At 30.0% G+C, this 19,404-nt stretch overlaps 1 protein-coding gene and 1 long non-coding RNA gene across 2 annotated transcripts in view; both read left to right on the top strand.

Moving 5' to 3' along the window:
* Positions 1-3,208: 3,208 nt before the first annotated feature.
* Positions 3,209-8,705, top strand: LOC147816210 (uncharacterized). Its single transcript, XR_015431074.1, has 3 exons — positions 3,209-3,351; positions 7,125-7,264; positions 8,074-8,705. It is a non-coding gene; the product is annotated as an uncharacterized LOC147816210 (long non-coding RNA).
* Positions 8,706-13,045: 4,340 nt separating this feature from the next.
* LOC147816209 (uncharacterized) overlaps positions 13,046-19,404 on the top strand; it is a 71,676-nt gene continuing 65,317 nt past the window's right edge. Inside the window, exon 1 of the mRNA XM_087156733.1 lies at positions 13,046-13,450. The gene's annotated coding sequence lies outside the window, so the exon portion shown is untranslated. The remainder of the gene's footprint in view (positions 13,451-19,404) is intronic.

The following is a 19,404-nucleotide window of genomic DNA, read 5'->3' as shown; positions in this document are numbered from 1 at the left end:
ATTTTATTTCTTTATTCTTTTTTTTTATTATTCCATTACGCTTTCTTTGAAGGACGTCACACACAGAAAGCACCCCATGCATGCTAGAATATCCCAAATGTTACAATAGAAGTCGAAAAAGAGCAAATAAACTGATTTTCCGGGATTTTTCCAGTTTTTTTTTCATTTTCCCAATAAAAAAATTTTTCCTACATGCAGTAACCTCCAGAATATCGAAAAACACATAAAAAAATAATATAATTTAAAATAAACAAATAAAAATAATATTTTGAAAATTCGACTGTCCCTGGGATTTGAACCCAGGACCCCTCCCTCCGGCAGCGAACTTGCTTGTCTGGTGGCCTACCTTCCAGACCACGGTGATAAACAAATTATTGGAATTCCACAAGGTAATTCCTTTTCTGGGGCTTTTGCCAAAATTTTTTGCACTTTTTTGAGGCTAAATTTCTTGAACATGGGGTACTTAATGCTTTCCGATACATTGATGATTTGATTTTGTTTAATTGTGACGATTTTAATTTTATTTATACAATTTATCCTGGTGATTTGGTCCTGAAAAAAACTAATGAAAATTGCTTTAATATTGAATATTTAGATTTTAAAATTGATATTGTTAACAATTTTATTAAAATTGCTGTGTTTGATAAAAGAAAAGCCTTTAATTTTAATGTTATTTTTTTCTGCAACTTTAAAACTAATTTGTGTTGTAAAATATTCAAAAATCTTGTTTTTTCGCAATTAGTTAGGATCAAGAAAATTTGTAATAATGTTGAAAGTTTTCGAGAAGCTGTGGATAATTTTTTAAATAATTTGAGTAAAAATGATTTTCCTTTTAATTTTTGTAATGTTAATTTTTTAATTAAAAAAATGATTGATGATTTTTAGGTTTTTTTTTATATTTTTTCTTTTAACAGGGCGCAATTCTAGTCTTAACTGAGCAGCCCCAGTTAAGCATTCTATTAATTTATCTACGTATCTCCTTCTCCTGACCTTTTCATATCATTTTTAAACTTTTACTGCGCATTATTATAGGGGGCGTTGTTTTTCAGTTTTCAGTGTTTTCTTTTCCTCCGCTTTTGAAGTTGATTCTTGACCTGTGAATGTGAGTTTTTAATTTTCTGATGATTTTTATTGATTTTCTTTTCGTAATTTGTTTATTCTTTTGAATGTATCTTGTTTTTCCTGGACCTCTATACAAAACCATCGGGGTACTGAGGGAGATATTTTAAGCTTTTGCTTCTCCCTCAAATAGAAATGGTTTTGTTTTTAATGGCTACCGGGGCCGGTACCCCCTGAAGACGTCGGCTTCGGTGGTCGTATTTTTGTTTTATTTCATTTGTTTTGTATTGATACTTTTTTCTGAAATTTCTGCTGCTTTTTAGCGCGTTTTTTTCAAAGAAGTTTTTTCCTTTTGATCTTAATTATTTGTGTTTTCTTTCAGTATTATAACGTGAAGCCTACCACAGTTTCGCTTCAAAAGCTCTCTCCTCTCATCTTCGCAAAATACCTTTTGGGGCAAACTGTGACCCCCCTAATTGGCCTATAAAAATTATCTTCAGCAGTCTTGCTAGGACCATAGACCCCTACTTAGGGTCGGTCCGAGTTTGGAAATTATATCTTGATATTAAAGGGAGCTAGGGGATCTTGAAATTTGAACCTTTCTCGAGCCATTTTATTTCTTTATTCTTTTTTTTTATTATTCCATTACGCTTTCTTTGAAGGACGTCACACACAGAAAGCACCCCATGCATGCTAGAATATCCCAAATGTTACAATAGAAGTCGAAAAAGAGCAAATAAACTGATATTCCTGGATTTTCAAAGTTTTTTCCCATTTTCCCAATAAAAATTTTTTTTCCTGCATGCAGGAACCTCCAGAATATCGAAAAACACATAAAAAAATAATATAATTTAAAATAAACAAATAAAAATAATATTTTGAAAATTCGACTGTCCCTGGGATTTGAACCCAGGACCCCTCCCTCCGGCAGCGAACTTGCTTGTCTGGTGGCCTACCTTCCAGACCACGGTGATACGTGAAGCCTACCACAGTTTCGCTTCAAAAGCTCTCTCCTCTCATCTTCGCAAAATACCTTTTGGGGCAAACTGTGACCCCCCTAATTGGCCTATAAAAATTATCTTCAGCAGCCTTGTTTGGACCATAGACCTCTACTTAGGGTACGAGTTTGAAAATTATACCTTGATATAAAAGGGAGCTAGGGGGTCTTGAAATTTGAACCTTTCTCGAGCCATTTTATTTCTTTATTCTTTTTTTTATTATGCCATTACGCTTTCTTTGCTGGACTTCACACACAGAAAACATCCCATGCATGGTAGAATATCCAAAATGTTACAATAGAAGTCGAAAAAGAGCAAATAAACTGATTTTCCTGGATTTTCCCTGCTTTTTCCCATTTTCCCGATAAATTTTTTTTCCTGCTTGCAGGAACCTCCAGAAAAACGAAAAACGCATAAAAAAATAATATAATTTAATATAAACAAAAAAAAAAGAAACTTTTTTGAAAATTTAACCGTCCCTGGGATTCGTACCCAGGACCCCCTCCCTCCTGCAGCGAACTTGCTTGTTTGGTGGCCTAACTTCCAATCCTCGGTGATACGTGAAGCCTACCACAGTTTCGCTTCAAAAGCTGTCACCTCTCATCTTCGCAATATACCTTTAGGGACCCACAGTTACCCCCCTAATTGGCCTATAAAAATTATCTTCAGCAGCCTTGTTTGCACCATAGGGTCTGAGTTTGAAAATTATACCTTGATATTAAAGGGAGCTAGGGGGTCTTGAAATTTGAACCTTTCTCGAGCCATTTTATTTTTTTATTCTTTTTTTTTATTATTCCTTTACGCTTTCTTTGCTGAACTTCACTCACAGAAAACCTTTATTTTATTTTATAACCGTTGTTGAACAGCTGACCTAATTTTGGGTTTTCACTAATAATTATTTTGAGACACCTCTCTGGTTTCTATCGGTAATAAATAGGTTTTAGTCTCTAATAGTGATTGGTCAGCTTTAGATATTGTTTTCCTTTGGCCCTGGCTTAAATATTAATTTGAGATTCCAAATGAACGTCTTTTATTTTTCACTTTTTAATAGAGTCTTAAAAATATATATTAAGGGCTGTCTTTGCGGAACATCAAGTTTATGTTGAATTCTGAGTTTCATACGGGAAAAAGAATTCCTATATTAATTACATTGTATTTTTTTATTACAGAAATGAAAGAGCATAGTTCCAGGAGTCATACTATTTTCCAGATCGTGATTAAACAAGAAAACTTCACTACATGTAAAAAGTTTATTGGAAAGTTGCTTCTAGTAGGTTTAGCTGGCAGTGAGAAGGTAATAGTGACATATTACTTATACAATTGTATATCTCTAATTTTTCTTCTGTTAATCTCGTCCAACGCATAAATTTTTTTATAGCTGCCAACTCTACCGGATTTTCCAGTAGACAAGGATTTACTGGATTTTCTAGTAAAAAAAAATTTTAGAAATTCATTTTTAAATCTTCTCTAATTTTATTGCTTATGAAAATTGAAAATCAGTTTTGAAACAGCGAGATAAGAAACGAAAAGTAGAGATTTTTTTTTCGGCTAATAATGTTACTTGATTACATGCATTTATTATACAAGCATGTCTGCCAAGTCTACTGATTTCTCCCTTTAGACTACTGAATTTTGTCAGTGTGACCTGGTCTACTGGTTTAATAAAATTCGTCTGTTTTTTGTTCACTTTAGAAAATTCCCTAAAATTCGTTAATCGAGTTTCATTAAAAAATCTCTATGGAAATTGAGGTTTTGCTCATATTATCGTTTGCTTTAATATTTAAATAAGTGTTACTAATACATAATGATGTGAACCTCATTTATGAAAACCAGTTAACTATCCTGCATGAATTAAATATCTATTACCATTCAAAATTAAAAGTAAACATAATACATAACATTTCAAGTTCATTTAATGTTAATCATAACTGAAAAACAATGTAGTTTTTTTATTTATTTTGATGACTAAAAAATCCCTAAAATTTCCCATGTGTCAAATATTTAGTACATTTTGTAACAAGTATTAAGACATTTATATTATTTCGTAAAATCTACTGGATTTTTCCCTATCCATGTTAACGATATGGAAAGACAAGAAATTTATTCTTTAAATATTATTTTAAGAAAGAAAGTATGAACCAACCATTAAACTTTTGAATCTATTAGGATGAAATAATTCTTTTAAAAAATCAGGAATGTATATCAGAACGTCTCAGAGAAAGCAAGAAGAACCGAACCTGAAAATCTGAAGGAAGTTAAAACTACTTTTAAAAACTTAAAATTTTGCAGCATTGAGCAACATCAGAAAGATGTAACGTTCTAATGACCTTTTTTTTAAAAAAATTCCTCTTAAGATTTTTTAAGACATGAGAAATAATTCTTTTTTTCATGCATTCTCCTTCCTCCCTTAAAATTGTCAATTTTTCAATGTAAATTTTTTAAGTGGTTATTTTTGTTGATGCAGCAAATTTGGGAAAGAAAAATTCTTTTATTGAATCTCATGAAAGTTTATTTTCTGTAATTAAATCGTTTGTTTTTGCAGTTAATACTTCAATAAGGATATTGGATTCTTTTTTTGAACCAATGGTAACAAATTTTAATTATTTTCAATGTTTTTAGACAATCAACAAAAAGCAGTTTTTTTTAACAAAAATTTCTCTAAAATCTTCCAATTTATTTTAATTTGAGAGTTTGACTTGTAGGCATGTATGATAATATTGCATAACTCAACTATATAGTTTGTAGGAAAGGTATTGAAGCATACAACTTTCATCATGTCTTGAAAATTTAATTATTTTTCTATTCTCGTGTTTTCTAGCTTTTAGAACTGCTATTCAGAAATTCAAGGAAAGTCAGTGACTCTTTTTTTTATCTCTAAATATGAATCCTGTATAGAAATTCAGGGAAACTCAGTAACTTTTTTATCTCCAAATATAGAGTTGAATTCTGTGTCGAAACTCAGTGACTTTTTTTTCTCGAAATATAGATTGTGAATTCTGTGTGGAAATTCAGGTTAACTCAGTGACTCTTTTTATCTCTAAATATAGATTGTGAATTCTGTGTACAAATTCAGGGAAACTCAGTGACTTTTTTTTCTCTAAATATAGATTGTGAATTTTGTGTGGAAATTCAGGCTAACTCAGTAACTTTTTTTATCTCTAAATATAGATTGTGAATTCTGTGTACAAATTCAGGGAAACTCAGTGACTTTTGTTTTTTTATACAAATATGGTGTGAACCCGGTACTGTAAGATAGGAATGGTGGAGTCATTGTTTTCGTTATAATATAATATTCTCGGTGGTTTATCCTTATTAAAATTAACTTTGTTTTTAGACTTAAAAAGTAATTAAAAAAAGTTATGTACAGTAACTAATGAGCCTAGATTGTTATTTTTCTTTTAGACAAGAAGCTGTATTTCTACAAAACTTTTTTTTATGAATGGACCTACCAAACATTTTCAATGAATCCACTAGCTTTTGTCACAATCAGCTTTTTTTCTATTGTTTTTTCTCCGGATTAGCACTCCACTGGGAGAATAAGGGAAAACCTGGAAAATGCAGGGAATTTAAAAATTATCTAAAATAACTGGGAAAATGTAGGGAATTTTGAGGAGTTTTTTTTTTTAGAAACTGGGAAAATACAGGGGATTTTATCTCTTTTCCTTTTTTAAAAAAAGGTAACCACTCATCTATGGGATATTCAAGGATGATATTTCAGTTATATTAAACTTGTTCATTTACATTGTGCATTATATGTTTTGCATTATATGTTTTAAATATGTTCAGCTGTTCCTTTTTTTCTCTAAGTTTCTCTGGTAATTATACTTAGTATAGTTAACCCAATACAGCTCATACAAGAATATAGTGATTGTGCTTTTCTTCTTAATATCGGGTGTGTAACATATACAGGGAAAACACAGGGATTTTCTTCTCTATCCAGATTTGAGAGGCAACCCTGTTTATAAACTTATTTTGCTGTCGGTTTTATAATAGTTTAACTTTAGAGTAGTTTTTTGAATATTTAAAAATTTGATTGAAAATGCTTTTCTTTTTCACGAAATCGACGATTTTCTCCAGCTGCATTGAATAAGCATAGAGGGCGCTGGTTAAAGCTTGGCTTATTTTGACCGAACTGTCTTGAATAAATGTTGATTGCAAAAATACCGAATTCATAAAAATAGTATATTATACCACTTTGTGAAATATGCCAGAGCTTTTGGGCGAGTAATCATGTTTTATGTTCAGACTAAAATTCCCAGATAATAAAGAGTAATATTGCAATGATTTTCTGAAATATATATATAACAAAAAGACTTTTTACAAAAATTAATTATTTTTTATTACAATTTTCACTTTTGATTCTATGGACTGTGTTTGCCGTAAATGTGCAATACGTCTAGTAAGGCTGTTCTTCAAACAGTTTGTACTGCAATCATTGTCTGCGTAGATCCTTCGTTCGAAATTGAAACAAAGCTGTCTTTGGATTTCGAAAACAGGTATGTATCCAGAAACAGTCCTATTTTACCACTGAAAATCCTAGGTGCCAACTCTACTGGATTTCGCCAGTTTCTCCTGCTCTACTGATTTAATAAAAATTCTTTTGATTTTTGTGCATTTTAGAATATTCCCTGAAACTGAGTTAGTTTCCTAAAAAAAATTTCTACTGAAACTGATTTTTTTCTCAGATTATTTCTTGCTTTAATACTTTAATAAGTATTACTAATTCATAATGATGTGAGCCTCATTTATAGAAATCAGTTAAAAACTTTTTTCGTTTAAAATTATGAGTAAACATTATGCACAACATTTGAAGTTCATTTAATGTCAATCACAACTAGATGATATTACAGTTGTCTTATTTTGATAATTTTGAAAATCCCTGAAATTCCATATGTGTAAAATATTTAGTACATTATGCAACAAATGAACTTTATTTATTTTGTAAAATCTACCGGATTTTTTTTTATCCATGTTGGCAGCCATGAAAAATGCTTCTGAGTAGTGGTGGCTCAGGGGATAGAGCGCTGTCCTTTGCTTCGTAAAAATAATTAATGTTATGATTTTTAGGACAAAAGTGATACAAAATAATATTCACCTGAATGAAAAAAATTGTGGAAGTAAGCTGAGCAGATTTTTGGGACGATTTTTGCCTAAAAATGACGTTGATTTAAAGGAATTAGTATCTGAGTTGAAACGGTGGAAAAATGGTAAGTTTTTTTTAAAATTCATTTACATCTTTGATTTATGTATTTTTATGATTTATATCCTTGATTTATGAATAATTACTGTCAGAATGAATCCAGTTAGGTTATAAGTTACTAAATATAGTATCACTGGATCACTATACTTGTAACTATCACTAATATTGTGCAGGTTTCGGATGGAAAAATTTATCTAATATGAATCCAAACGCAGAATATCAGCTCACGTGGATTTCAACCTTCATCAAAATCTGTGTTGAGAATTATGATTTTCAGTGAAAAATACTTTTAAAAACAAGAGGTATGTTAGATACCTTATTTACGCCGTACTAGAGCCACACAACGGCCTATAGGCAATGAAACATCCCTGTGGTTGATCCGAAAACATGCCATAGCGATTTTGATCCTCAGCAAGGGGGGTGGCACCCCTGCTTTGGTAGCCCGACGACCTGCACACGAAGTCGAGCATTTTACGGTAGAACAGTTTAACGAGGACCGATACCACGATCTAGATTTTGCAAAGCGTTACGTTTTCTAGTAACTCAAACATTAACGCTATTTGAGATTTATAGAGCACTCGTATAACTTTTCCCTAGAAATCGCAATGGCCGCTAAGTGGTAAGGGTAAAATAAGGCGAATGTTATGGTTAAGACAAATTCTATGCAAAATCTCTATTTTCTCAACGGCCAAAGTTCACAGGTTTGGCAAGAAAAGAAATAATTTCTCTTATTTGACTCTAAATGCATTTCTGAACTGTTAACTATGAATGTTGAACCATTAATTTGAGAATTTCTGAAAAATGCTCTGTTTTCAGGCGAAACTGTCATATGTAATGAATGGATTCCTCTGTGTGACTTTGAAGAAAAGCTCTCAGATTCGTCATCTCTTATGGATACTTCTGAAAATGCATCTTCGGTATTTGATCAAACAGATAACAGCCAAGTTTTGTCTGATTCATCTTTATTGGATCTTTCAGTTGAAGTACAACAGGTGCATACACAGTTTAATCTTAAATCTTGTTTTTTTTTACTACATGCTAACGCTGTTTTTTGAATGGTTTGCCATCACCAGAATAACGCTTCTTAGCAAATAGCATGATATTCCCATAACTGCTGAGAGTTTATAACAGTTGTTCAAAGCCTCTGAAAATGGCCTCCTCTTTAATGTTTTCCACATCTCCATTATGCTACAAATATATATTTTGTTGCTTAGGACTTGTACTTAAATTTTTTTTCTTCTAAATTTAGAGCATGAAGCTTTTTAAAAATGAATGCTGTTCTTGTAGTTACACTCTGTTCTTGTATGCTTTTCTTATTTTCATGTTTTATATCCTCCATTGTGCCAAATATATAATTAAATATATTATTATATATTATTAATATAGTATTTTATATTATTATAGGGTCATAGTTAAACCGTTCTAAGTACGTATCCTGTGTGTCATGATTAAACTCTCCTCTTTTAGGTTTTTCCCATCTTTGTCTCCCTTATCCTTTTCATACTAAATATATATTTTGCTGCTATGGAAACTTGGAATTTTTTTCTTTAAATATATAGTATGAATCTTTCTAAGTATGGTTCCTGTATCATGGTTAAACTCACCTCCTTTTGGGCTTTTCGCATTCTCGTCTCCTTTATACTAAATATATAGTTAATTACATTGGAAACTTTTTTTAAAATATGAAGTATGAACCTTTTTAAGTAAGAAGTAAGTAAGTTCTCGTATTGCTACTTTTCCCCTTTATTTCAGTATTAAATAATTTATTAAATGCTAGTAAATCTTCTTTTTTTCGGTAAAATTTTAGAAATTTTTAAAAATATTAAGTATAGGGGAATAAATATGTTTGTAATTAAAAAAGGTGATGTCAATGACAAGGAAAAGTGTTACGTTCATTATGTTAATTATAAACAAACAAGTGCTTAAAAATTGCAAAAGATGCACGTTAAAAATACTTTTTCTTTATTTAATTATTATAGTACAAAACATGCAAAGTTGTTTTGTTCTGTTTTTTCTTGAAAAAAATTTCTTGAAACATTATAATATTTAGTTCTTTCCTTTATAATGATACTTGCCTATTCAAAATTTTGAAATTATAGTGGGCATAATTTTGAAACATTTCAATGACATGCATGATTTCGTTTATTCTTTTTTAAACGATCATTTTATTGCAATTTTAAAAACTTCCATTGGCATACATTTAAAAAGCAATATTTTAAATCTGTGAAAAAGATGTTTTATTTCTAATATTGCTGAAAATAATGTTCTTATTACTAACTATTTTAAAATTATTTTAAATAATTATATCATTATTTTAAATTCTTTACAGAATCTTTAATAATCGCAATTAAGAATTTAAGTTATTGCATTTATTAATAATTTGCTTTTAAAAAAATAGTAAATTAGAGTTCTAAATTTTTTTTTAGTTTATTGAAAGCAAATATCGCTTAGGAAGCAGTAATGGTAAAAGAATAAACTTATTTTAAAAATTAAAAATAATATTTGATTTAAAAAAGGATTAATTATTTTGTTGATGTATGTATTTGCTGATGAATTGTTTTAATTTCTTGATTTGTCCTGCAATAGTTTCTTATTAATCTAAACTAATAAATCTAATCCCTTAAATAAAATCTGACCCTTAAATCTGAATATTTGTACACTGTCAATTGATATAAACTCAAAATTTTCTTATTTTATTTGTGAGTTAAATTGTCTCCCTCCACTCGACCGAACGCAAAGTGCTTGAAACGGAGTTCTAAATAAATTTTTAAACCTCTTAATTTAATTAAATTTTAATTTAATTTATTTAATTTTAAACTTCTTAATTGTCAAAATGGTGGAGAAGGAAGTTCTAAATAAATTTTTGAACCTCTAAATTGAATTAAATTTTAATTTAATTTATTTAATTTTAAACTTCTTAATTGTCAAAGTGGTTGAGAAGGAAGTTCTAAATAAATTTATAAACCTCCTAATTTAACTAAATTTTAATTTAATTTATTTAATTTAAAACCTCTTAATTGTCAAAGTGGTTGAGAAGGAAGTTCTAAATAAATTTTTAAACCACTTAATTCAATTTTCAGAGGTGAATTGATGGTTGATACTTATTCTATCTTTCGATAATGAAGCTTGAGATAACTCAGATCTCTAATTTTTGTGCCAAATTATACCAACACGAAGATTAGAATCAGTAGTTTTTGAAATGCAGCTAAATAGTATAAAGCTGTCTGCTTTTTAAAATTTGATAAGCATCTTTGTTGTTATGCACTCAACATCAAAATATTTTATAAACATCGTCCAACTTAGTTTTTACCAATTTAAACTAAAATAAAATTACATTTCAAAAAACCAAAAAACTAGCAAATGCGTAGTTTTCAATAACTTACTGAGAATCACATATTGGTTATTTTTATCGCTTTAAGATTTCGAGGGAGAAAAAAAAATCAAAATTATCGAGTGCTTTTATTTCTAATCTAATGAAACGACCCCTTTTTTTCTGACTTCTGACTGAAATTTAGAAAATTACAAAATCCAAATAAAAGGAGATCGATACAAATAATTTAGTTACTAAAGGAAAACAATTTTAAGTTTTTAAAACATTGAGAGATATTAAAAAAATAGTTCGTGGAGTCCCACTGCTCGGAAGAAGTTAAACTTCGCAACCTGCGACGTTAATTGTAGAAGAATCAGCAGTCGTAGAGGGATCACTAGTTCTATTCAACGACTCTTTTTCCTGTTCCGCTCGCTTCCGTGCTCTGTAATCGGGGTAATATTGTGCATTTTTCCCTCTTGAACCAGTGGAAGCGCTTGTGGTTGCTTCATCGTCTCGCCCTGGAAAATGTATTTGTATTAATAATGTATGTGAATGCTTCATAATGTAATTTCAGAAGAGAAAACCTAACAATCAATTGATATTCACAAGAGACGTACTTTGACATAACCTTAAATCCGTCACATTGTCCGTGGGATTGTCTTCACTCATTTTTTACAATTGTTATCCACTAAATTTGAAAATAAAAAATACTACCCTATTAAATTATATGTGTATCAAAACAAACTAAAAAAATATTTATAGAAAAACAATACTTTTATGACTTTAATTATTTTTATGCTAGTGAGAACCAAAACACTATGGAAATGAATGAGGGAGAACTGGATCCTACCACGTGATTTCCCGGCAAATAAAAATGTAGCGTTAAACGTTTAACGCAACCTTGTTGGAAGTCGCATAAGAAGTATAACTTCAAAAATATCGAAATCAATATACTTTCAAGTTCGAAATGAGTTTTTATTGTATCAGTTGATAATTGCCTATCAACTGATGTTATCTGTTGATGATGTGATCTGTGATGATGATCTGTTATGCGAGCATAAACAGAATCTTTAGGAAAGGTTTAACACTTTATGTAAATTTAGTGGTAAGCAAACAACAAAAGCTATCTAATCTAACTGAAATTTACAAAATTACAAAATCCAAATAAAAGGGAATCGATACAAATAATTTAGTTACTAAAGGAAAACAATTTTAAGTTTTTAAAACATTGAGAGATATAAAAAAAAAGCGTATGTATTAGTGTGTATATTACCGTCGTGGAACAGTCGACCCGATTTTTGGGTTTACGTCTACTAATGTTCAACTTGTAATTTTGAACCCAATCCAGAAGACAAGAGAACTCCTGGATAAAGTATTGGAGAAATTTGCCTTCGTGGAGGACTTTTTTAATTGAAATAACCCTCATATTCGCGTTACATGGAGAGGTAGATCACGAGAACCTCCCACGATTAGCCTGACGGCAAAAGGACTCTATCCCATAATCCGTCTACTGCTGAGGATATTTCACGTCACCACTGTGGTCGGTAAAAGCCGGATACGGAATTCGTACAGATCAGACATTGCTCGGATTCGAACCCGTTTAACTTTATTGGAAGGCGAACGCTCTATATCCTGAGTATTTTATTTTATTTTATTCGTCGTTGAACAGTCGACGCAATTTTTAGGTATGCGACTACTAATGTTCAACTACGTAGCTTTGCAATTTTGAACCAAATCAGAAGACAAGGAAACTCCTGGATCAGTACCCCCAGAGGTATTGATTTGTTATGCGAACATGGAGGACTTTGAAACTCGACCGATTTAACGTGCATCAGCCACTATTTACTACACTGGGAGTCTTCGTCCGGTGGGGATCGAACTCAAAAACTCTTGGACATGTGCTCTACCAACCAGGCTATCCCGGCCTTATCCCTGAGTATATAAAAATATGTACTCGAAAAATTGTAATTTTTTTCTCGGCTATTTTTTGTCGTTACGTATTCTTCAATAACTGGTGACTGGTGTCGTGCCACAGGTCCTGGGATCAATCCTCGCCCCTTCATCCCTACAGCTAGTCGATAAAATGAGTACCATGCATGCTTGGAGACTAAACTCGTCTCGCACCGACCACAGTGCTAACGTAAATATCCTCAGTGGCAGGTGGATCATGGGTTAGAGTCCTCTTTCTATCAGGCTAACCTAGGAAGGTATTCGTGGTTTTCCTCTCCATGTAACGCAAATGCAGGTTAGTTCCATCAAAAAATCTTTCCATCTTCAAGTATTTCTCCCAATACTTGATCCATTAGTTCCGTTGTCTTCTAGATTGGGTTCAAAATTACATGGCTACGGAGTTGAACATTAGTAGTCGTAAACCCAAAACTTAGGGTCGGCTGCTCAACGACAGTTATATTTAATATTTTATAACCGTCGTTGAACAGCAGACCCAACTCTTTGGGTTTACAACTATTAAGGGCTGGCATGACGGAGAGGGTATACTAATCCATATTCCGTGAATCACTAACAATGTCTTACGTCAGAATTGTGATCGGTGCAAGCCTGGTGCAAAATTCGTATTGACCAGCTATCGCTGAGATTGGAACCTGGGTTACCTCAGTGGAAGCCAAGAACTATATTCCCTGAAAAAGAAACGGTTTTTTACTGATGTATTTTATTTCATAACCGTCGTTGAACAGCAAACCCAATTTTTTGGATTCACGACTACTAATTATCAACTCCGTAGCCTCTTAAGTTTGAATCCATTCCAGAAGACAGAAAAACTCCTGGAATAAGATTTAGAAGGAATTTTCTTTCGTGGAACGCTTTTTGATGGAACTGACTCCATGTTAATGTAAACCAAGGAAATTTCTCACTGTTAGCTTGATGGTAAGTTGTCTCTAACCCATGATTCGTTTACTACTGACAATATTTTACGTCAGCACTGTGATCGGTGTCAGGCGGATACAGAATTAGTTTCAGCCTCTTCTGGGATTCGAACCCGGTTCACCTCGTTTGGAGGCGAGCGTTCTATCATCTGAGCCACCACTACTCTTTTTTGATGTATTGCATATATTAAATATTTTAAATGGAAATCTGATTTAAAGAATTTCTCTCAGCTTCATACTCAAGTTTAACCGATATAACGCCTTCTAGCACTAAAATATCAAAATTATTAAAAAGAAAATTCGATTAAAGAGATAGAGTTTCTGTAATTCTGATGAAGCTGTGAGTAAATTAAAAGAACTTGGACTAAAAGAATAACTTCAAAATTAATTTGAACAGATTATATTTTATTCAATAAGAAGGTTTTGAAATTTTGAAAAAACGAACAGTTTTTCGAAAAATCCTGACCTATATAAAATCATCTGTTTTTAAAAAATGCGTTACGTTTTCAACTATAGGATATAAATGCAGAATAAAACATATCTAGTTCTGATTTCTGCCAGCATTTTTCAAAATGGTAAAGTGCTTCGCAACTAATTTTAATATATTTCAAGAAAATGTAGATGTAAAAATTCGATATAACATTTAGTTCAAACATTTTATTTGGCGAATTTTGAATTGGCTACTTTAGTACGAAAAAATTCAAAATAACTGTGATTAGGGGGTAATAATATAAGATTATGACAACCCTAGAAAACCAAAAAGCAGTATTCTCTTTCGTCTTGTGAAGTAAAGTTGAATTTTAAGAGCTTCGATAGTTTATGGTTTAAATCTCAGTAATTTCACTTGCTGATTAAGTGGTTTATGATAATAATAAGTGATTTAAAAAAGATGCTAAATCTCAGGTATTGTTTACGTCTCTTCGTATCTCTATGTGCTAGTTTTGCGTTACATTTTAGATAAAACTGGCCGATGTACCAAGTAAGTTTCCCTTTTCGTTGTTACAATTATCGTAGATTTTTATAATTGTTTATATATCTAATAATTTTTTTATTATTTTATAACTGTTTAAGTTAATAATTGTAAATATCTATATCAATAGTTTTGATTTGAAGAAATTCAATTGTTTTAAACAACAATGGATTGTTTTATTTATATTATATTGCGGACGTTGAATTCCAATAGAAATATTATGCTTTTTAAAGTGTTGTGTATAATATAATGTAAAGTTATTAAATTTTTATTTAGTTATTTCAGGAACGTTAAAACTAAAAATATGTGTTTAAATTAGCATAAAATTATGTAATCATCGACTTGTATCTGACAGATTTAAATTGATTCACGATTTTATGATCTTTCTATATCAATCCGGTTAAAGATTGTATAATTGATTGCTCTGACAAAGAATTGAATATTTGCATGAGCTAAAACCAAGTTTGTCTTAATTAAACAATTTAGAAAATTAGAAACTCAAATCAGCAACAAAAAAACGAAGAATTTCTAAAGATATGCATGTTAGCAAAAACAGCACTTAATCAGGGGGCACACTGTCTGCTAACGAATTGCAGCCCTTCTGTAGTCAGTGGTTAAACCAAAATACTGACTGTGAACAGAGGGCCCCATAATGGATAAACAAAATAAGAAAAAGCAATCAAAAATTGAAATCACAACGCAATGAAAATGGAATGATTTTGTTCATATAATTTTTAAATTTTCTAAGTGTTAATCAAAACAAAACAATTAATCAGGTATAGCTTATTAACCACAGTAGACCCTTGATCAAGTCTATCTGCATGACCCCATGTTAACCCACTTGACGGGTCATGTGGGTTAATGTGGGTTAACCCACTTGACGGGACATGCATATCTTTAGAAGAAATTCAAAATCTTGCTATTCATATAAATAAAAATTAAGCCTGAAAAGAAAAAAATCAATACGAAATAAAATATAAAGAAATACAAAAAACTTGCCATTACGAAAACAGGACCAGAATCCCCATTAAAATATCAATAAAATCCGGATAATGCATTAATTTATATATTAATTACCAAACGAGATTGCGCAATTGCAGCTAATCCAGATATGTTCAATTAGTTTTAGTTCATACATTACAATCTTATGAAACTTTCTTTTTTCTCCCGAAAATATAAATGATTCAAAACACAATTATTTCGTTATCAGCATTTATATAAAATACATGAAACAGGCTTACGCACCACAATGTATTAATGAATATAGGTATTTATGATTAGAACTGTAGTATTACATTCAAAAAATAAATGTTTAAACTATTTTCAGAAAATCAGCCAACAGAATCTTAACTTTTTATTTTAATTCATTTATCTCTTAATTTTGTCAACCCATTCCTGCCCTAGCGTCTTCTTAAAGGACTGTAAAAAAGGGAATTTTTTTTTTAATTATTCAGATTTATTTTGCACAAAGTAGTTCTATCAACGACAATATATTAAATGGTGCGTAGTGTCTTTAAAAAATGCTTAGAGGTTATTTTACGATTTCAATTCTTTAAAAGCCTTTATAGGTGCTTTATTATAGGGTGTTATTAAAAAAGGCTTAATTTTCCCTCTTCGGAAAAGCGATATTTTTCTTTACCATTTCGATTTTGAAAACTTTTGATTAATGATGCAAAAGCATAGATTTCAAATTCATTCAACCACAGTCCATTTCGGCGTACTGTCGGTCCCTAGCGTATGAAAGCGCAAATCATTTTGCATGTTTGATGTAATACTTACAAATCCGCATGTGCGTCTACTGAGCTGCGTTCGGTGAGAAACTCTCATATGCAACTCAGCTACATTTTGCAAGACATTCTCCATTTCCGACTTCACTTTCTACCCTCTGATATTGAACCGAAAAATCTCTTGATCATTTTAGAGCACCTAATATAATCAAGAGGAGTTCTTTCTCAGAAATTAGTTATTTTATCATGATCATATAAAGTCTTTGAAAATTATTTTGCATTTTGGTATTGTATATAATGCTAAAAAATATTTTTTGAGTGCTTAAAATGTATTAAAAAAGTGCTTATTTTTTGTTGAAAGATTTGGCTAAGCACCCTAAATCATTTTAGTCTATGTATATATATACACATAGCTAGATTAGAACTAAATCAGTATACATATATATTGATCCAATCTTTAATTTTTGTGTGTATAGGGTGATCCAATAAGCGAGTGATGCTAGTTAAAAGTTTGGAGTAATCCGTTAAAAACTGCAAAAGCAGTTTCAAGGATTGGCGAGCGATATCGAGCGTAAGGCGTAACTTCTAATTTTATTATTTAGTTCAGATAATCTGTTAAAGATATTAAGGTAACAAGACTAAGTAGCAAAATATGAGCAAAACTATCTTAAAGGAACTGCGTTTGCACTTTTGGGGATTTGTAGGCGAAGCATGCATGCTTTTAGTATTATTTTATAAAAAAAAAGTTCTAATACTATTCGTTAAGTGTTTAAATATTCTCCGTATTTATAAACTGACCCCAAAAGTTGCCTATTTAAATTAAAGGTTAAATTATTTATTTAATGATTATGATAGAAAATGGAGAATTTCAAGAAGTTCTTTAATAAAAAAATAAAAAATTAATAGAATACAAGTTTTAACTGTTATTCTTTTTGTGTTCTTATCTTAATTAGTTTATAGTTGTGGTGCATTATCTTTTTGCTTGAACGGTCACTTGCACAACAGATGGACCAATAAAAAGCAATAAAACCACAGCAGATTGACCAATAAAAGGTAATCCTAATAATAATCATAGTAATTTTTATATAGAATTAGTGCTCCAAGCACTGAATTCTTTTTAACAGTTATCTTAGAATTATATTTGCTTAAAATTAAATACTTTTAAGTGCAAGATTTAATTTAAAATTAAAGAATTCAAAACTAATCACTCAAAATATTATTTTATTAAAAAAGTACAGATTAATCGAAATAACTAAATTCAGTGGATGTTTTTCTTTATTTTACATAATAAATAAGTTCAATATAAATGTTTAACAATTAAAATATTTACTGTTTATAAAATTCAATTTAAAATGAATATTTTAGCATAAGTGAAGCAAAATACTTAAATTTACCTAGGGGTGGTTTCAGGACTTAAAATTATTAATTTTGAAACAAAATCAGTGTACTGAGAAATAAATTTCCGATATTTAGTGAAAAATATACTTCAATTATAAGATATTTTTATTAAGTAAATTACAAGAGATTTTACGTAGCTTAAATATTTTTAAAGCAATTTCTAAGCTACAAAAGAAAAAAAATTTGAAACAGAATCTAATTTTGCGAGTTGTAATAGTATTACGTAAAATTATTAGGATTTTCGAAACCACGTGATTAAACTAGCAATATCTACAGGGAAACACGATGGAAAATCCTCTTAGATTTACGATAAAATCGACGCGCACAATGAGCGTTCAAAAGTGATAATTTAAATCCGCGATTTAAAATTCGTATGCCATAATAATCAAGGGTGGGAAATTTCGTTAACAGTGGAAGAAATTACCTTGAAAAAAAAAAAAGGTTTCTTCTAATCCAAGTGGAAGATCCAATAAGGAAATATCAAGTATTAAATTAAAATTTTAAACAGTTTATGATTGCTATCTAGTTAGATAAAAGAATTCTTCAATCTGTTTCTTAAAGTAAAGTTTCTCTTTGTTTCGAAGCATATTTTTTGTTTTGTTTGAAACATGTTTTTTTTTGTTTAAAACATACTTTTTTTGTTTAAAGAGATTTTTTCCATTTATATTAGAATTTAACATGTTTTTTCATATATATACTTATTTTTTTTTTAATCTAAAAGAACCCTATGTAAAGTCACATTTGCTTTCAAAATATAAAAATGTATTTATTTAGAGCTTCCAATATTGTTACAAGCTTTGCAATCTTGGCAACACTCAAACAATTCCTTATTTTACAATGTACAAAACCAAATGTTGAGAGCATTTGTTCTTATACTGCATTTCATGTTATTTTTAGCTTAAACCTTTTTATTTGAACTAAACATTTTCCCATTAGTTTCGGGAATTTTCCTTTAAAAAAAAAATTTCTTTTTTAAATTTTAATTTTTTTAAGTATGTTTAAAACACATTTTTATTTTTTATTTTAAACTTGCTTTAACAACGTTTTTTTTACGACATAACGACCCTGTCACAAATTATAACAACTGTAGTTTCTTTCAATGTTTTACATTAAGGCGTATAATCAAACTTAATTTTACAATTAAATAACTTTTTTAAATAAATGTCATAATCAAATTATATATTATTATATAACGCTCTAAATCACTCTTAGTTTTCACAATTACCATAGCATTTTAATTTTCATCACAGAATCTGATAAATAAATTATCAGAATTATCGAAAACCAATTTAGATAATACTCTAAAGTTATTTATAGTAGATATTTTTAATACAGATTTAATTTTTTACGTACCTAATTATAAAATGATAGGGTCTGGCGTCATTCATTACATAGACTTAAAAACTTTTAACTTTAAATACTTTTTACAAATTAGTGAATTTTTATTGTAACATCAATGATTTAGTTTATAAAATTAAAAAAGAAATTAAGTTAAAGGCTGTTTTAATACCTGAACAGAAAATAGTGTGCATTTAAAGTGTATTTTTAGTTACAGTGTAGATTACTTAAGTTATAGTTTGCAGTATTTAAGTTAAGTTTAATTATAGCATAGAGTATTAAAAGAATAAACTTGATTTAAATACATATATTATCACTTTGCCCCCTCCAAATTTTGCTTAATTTTTACTTAATAATGCTATAATTGTGCGAAAAATAAGTTCGCATGTTATTGTTGAACAATATTAGTTTTTTTTATTTCTCAGATAATTCTATCTGTAAGAAAATCACCTAGGACTAGGGAGTTTTTCCTTAATTCATAGTTAATAATTCAATTCCTTAATATTTAATAATTCGATTTTT

This window comes from Parasteatoda tepidariorum, chromosome 2 (genome assembly GCF_982258835.1).
Source record: "Parasteatoda tepidariorum strain Cologne lab strain chromosome 2, Ptep-v5.0, whole genome shotgun sequence".
NCBI lineage: Eukaryota > Metazoa > Arthropoda > Arachnida > Araneae > Theridiidae > Parasteatoda > Parasteatoda tepidariorum.
This window is presented reverse-complemented; position numbering and strand designations above follow the sequence as displayed.